Source organism: Sinocyclocheilus grahami, unplaced genomic scaffold, assembly GCF_001515645.1.
Source record: "Sinocyclocheilus grahami isolate Dianchi unplaced genomic scaffold, SAMN03320097.WGS_v1.1 scaffold3030.1, whole genome shotgun sequence".
Classification (NCBI taxonomy): domain Eukaryota; kingdom Metazoa; phylum Chordata; class Actinopteri; order Cypriniformes; family Cyprinidae; genus Sinocyclocheilus; species Sinocyclocheilus grahami.
The window spans coordinates 23,426-27,612 of NW_015508199.1; the positions used below are offsets into that span (position 1 = coordinate 23,426).

Below are 4,187 nucleotides of genomic sequence, written 5' to 3' on the forward strand. Positions count from 1 at the left end.
CAACAATACTACAGCGAGAATAAAAGTTACACCTTCTTTCTTTGCGTGAACATTTGGGCGGTGTTATGCAAATCTTCCCACATCGTGACTTAGACATGTGGGGGGGGGGCGTGTTAGAACGAGCCGTTTTAGGTAGGCGTGGTTGACTTAACTTTTATAAAGAATATCTCTTTGGATTTGAGACTTTAGTCTTTGCAACTTTACAGATCTTCTTTATACACCAAGAGCTTGTAACACTCCAAAGAGAAAGGAAAAATTGAAATTGCATCATATGACCCCTTTAAATTAAGAAACACCCATTACATACAATTGTCCATATTTGACTTGTGCTTTAAGCTAAACGTAGATAGAGTAAAAAAAAACTGTTATGAATAAACTGTTATACTGTTTAGTTAGCAAATAGTTAAGCACACCACTACCTTAACCATTCCATTCATGTCACTCACCATGACTCTGTTACCCCTCCATTTGTCATTAAACCCTCTAAGTGCCCTGTCAGCACTGTGGAGTTCACAGTTCAGATTCTAGTCAAGTAATTTTGTGATAGGATTACGACTTCCTGCCCTATTCATATCCTGCTAGTGGAGCGGAATGAGTCCGCTGGCCTCCGAGCCTGCTGCAGGTTTACTGCGGAGCAGAAGAGTCTTTCTGTCAGCAGCAGATGCAGAGTCCTGAGCTATCACTAGCAGCACCTGTCTTTGCTGAGCTACACAAGTGCCGGTGATCTACAGACCACCATGAGGTGGGAAAGTGCGCTGATCTCTTCGAGATTTCACTGACTCAGTGTCATTCCATTAAAACAAAGCTGGACAATCCAATCTGATCTTCAGAGAGGAGAATGATGGCTTTAACTTCATCTTACTTAGGCACTTCTTACTGACATCGGTGATAAAGCTTCAAAAGTTGTCCACTCAGCTTTCCTGTCTATTTGGAGCGGCCCACACAGTTCTCTGAAGCGCAGGAAGTGTGCCGTGGCGAATGAGTGTTTATTAGCCTCTCTCCATGTTAAACCACTCTTCATCAATCACTCCCTTCCTGTGCTCGGTTTCTGTAGCTCGGCTGGACCTCTCGAGACTTCCTGAATTCTCCTGATTGCAGGAAAGCACATTAACTTCACTCAGCACACGTAATGATATACTCAGATGTGTATCTGATCCTTCATATTGTAATATGAAACAATACTTCATATTGTCTCAAACAAGTTCACCCCTGCTGGTGGAAACTGTATCTACACCATCATGAGGACACAAAGCATCTTTCTCCAGCGCTGACCAAGCAGAATGCGAATAGGCAGGTATTATGGACCTTCTTGGTCTCAGATGGCACTAGCAATCATGCGTCTTTACCTCCATTCTTATAGGACATTATAATGCTTATAGGATTAAAGGGTGATCAAGTTCTGACCTGCTCTCTAAGTGGACTATAGTGAACATGCGCGCGCACACACACACACACACAATGACTCAGTATATATTAAATACACAATATTGTCAGCTCATATTAAGGCACACAGACTTTCCGCTTGGTAATGAATGAGTAACATGCAACATTCACACTCCAGCCTCGCTGACCCTGAGGGGCGTCTGTACAGTTGAGCTCACAATGCTTAAACTCAAATCAGTTTCAAGCACGCTAAACCTCCCTCGCTGTATTTTTGATTTGGAGACAAGAGTTGAAATGAGGTTTTTAACCTTCATAAAACTGATAATCTCCTTAGGCTGACATTTTATTTTACATTTATTATGAGGTCTGCCTTTCTTTGCAACCCTGTTACCAACATTTGGTAAACAACAGTGTTTAAACCATTATTTGTGTGATTTATGTATTTAAATGTATTATTAACAATTCACATGCACTGTTCAAAATATATTTAAATCAGCAAAATCAGCATTAGAAAATGTTCAGCTTTGTCACAGGAATAAATTAAATTGTAAAATTCAAATAGAAAGCAGTTGTTTTAAATTGTAATAATATTTCACAATATTACCGTTTTTACTGTATTTTTGATCGAATAAATGCAGCCTTGGTGAGCATAAGAGATTTTTCCAAAAAAAAAAAAAAAAAAATTTTCGAACAGTGCTGTAAATTAAAGAGGATATTTTATATAGTATTTACCAATATTATATTAAAATACAGAGTTCTGGCATGAAACTCTAGATGGCGCAGTCCGTTAGGTCTAACTCAATCTGACCTAATGACATAATTATCACATGGCACAGCTGATTGGTTCCCTCCTGTATCGGTAGCCAATGAGCTCGCTGCTCAACATTAATATATGATTAGTGCTTGCAGTAGCAGTTTGCTTCAGAAACACTCACTTCCCCAGCTCCACCTGTATAGATCTGCTACGAGGTGATTCATGTATGCTATATGGGGGTTATTTCATGTATGCTATATGTGCAGCTCAAATGCAAAGAAACCATTTTTATTTTAATTTCAGAAAATGCAGAATTAAACACTTGAGAGGAATATCGGTGTAGTTCTAGCTCCAGCTCCTCTCCCTCCATCCAGTCTTTCTCACTGCACTCCAATTCATCAGAATTGTCTCTGGAGCTCAGCCAAGTCCTTCGGGTAATCACGCTGCAAGCTTTACTACACATCATTTATCTGTATTTTAGTTTTTCAGAAGAAGTGCAGGGAAAGAACGAAAAATAATGTGGGGAAGATTGCTATACATAGGGGGAAGGAGTGCTGAGATTAGAGTTGACATTAATGTTTCCAATAGGCTCTGGGATGTATGGCCATTACTAAGGGTAATAAATGATGTAGTTTTTGGTGGATTGCAGCTTTATTTCAGAGAAAGTGGCTTGAAGCTCGTAAAACAGAACTGCCAAAAAAAAGTGTGTTTGGCATAATGAAGTTATCCCTTTTGGGGCTTTAATGTTTCTGTATTTTATTCATGGAGCAGTTCAAAGGCAAATCTTCATCATACTCCCAGCACTTATCAAGTATGCTACATCGCTGATTGCTAGTCTAAATCCATTATGAGCATGTATGACAGTGGTGTGATACTCCTATCTTCAAAACTTCTACCTTGATGCTTCTGTGTTTATCTATTCTGAGTGCAAGATAAACCTAAAATCAATCCAAAGCTATGAGTCACAGACTATGATTTAATGGGTAGCAGGAGCAAAGGTGCATCTAAATATGACTGTAAATATCCAGGCTCTCTGCAGCATGAATCAGTTAGGTCCCTGATTAGATTTACTCATCAGTTCTGGCTGACTAGATAGGGACAGGTAAATCTGCAACGGTTACTTACTGTCATCATCCTGTCAAAGTTGATTTTTAGCAATATGAATAAAATGAATAAATTATGCAGTTTCTGTTATAGGATTGTTTTGCGGTCTTCATTTAAACTTTTGTTTTGTCATTATTGTTAGTTATTTGTTGTGTTGGGTAAAGAGCTCATCTTTATGCATTTGTTGATTGTCATGTTTGTGTGTCGAGCGTTGAGGCCTACAGTATGTTCAACCATTTAGAACTATAATTTGGATATTTACACTTTGTAAATTAATTTGATTAAAAACGTGTCAAACTGATCTAAAGTGACAGTAAAGACACTTACAGTACAATGTTACAAAAGATTTATATTTTAAAAAATGCTGTTCTTTCTATTGTCATTTCTATTCACTAAAAAAAAAAAAAAAAAAATGTATCATGGTTTCCACAAAGGAAATAGGAATGGTTCACCCCAAAATAAATATTTGCTGAAAATTTACTCACCCTCAGGCCATCCAAGATGTAGATGAGTTTTGTAACGTAAGGAGTCGTGACGACGGAGTTGAGGATCCAAATGCAGCTTTATTTACAAGAGAGTGGTCAAAACAGGTATAATCCAGGGCAGACAAAAGAGTAATCAAATAAACAGGCAATGGTTAGGGCAGGGGGCATATGATCAAAAAACAAGGAAACAGGCCAAGGTAAAAAAAAACAAAAAAACAAGCAAGGCAAGAAACACGGACGAAACAGGCTATACAATAATCAGCAATGTGGACGTAACAAACCAGGCTTTAAATAGGGTGAGACAGATGAGATAACAAGACACATGTGAATGCAATCAGAGATAATGAGTCCAGGCGAAGGATTGTGGGGAATGTAGTCTGGGGGAAAGAGGCAAGAGTCTGTAATGGAGTGCCCTCTTGAGAAGCTCACAGGAACTCCAGCTAGAGATCGTGACAAGTTTG

The 4,187-nt window shown here is 38.7% G+C and overlaps 1 long non-coding RNA gene across 1 annotated transcript in view; it reads right to left on the reverse strand.

Moving 5' to 3' along the window:
• Positions 1–3,968, reverse strand: part of LOC107575941 (uncharacterized) — a 16,224-nt gene extending 12,256 nt beyond the window's left edge. The window contains exon 1 of the long non-coding RNA XR_001607963.1: positions 3,727–3,968. This is a non-coding gene — a long non-coding RNA (uncharacterized lncRNA). The remainder of the gene's footprint in view (positions 1–3,726) is intronic.
• Positions 3,969–4,187: the final 219 nt, after the last annotated feature.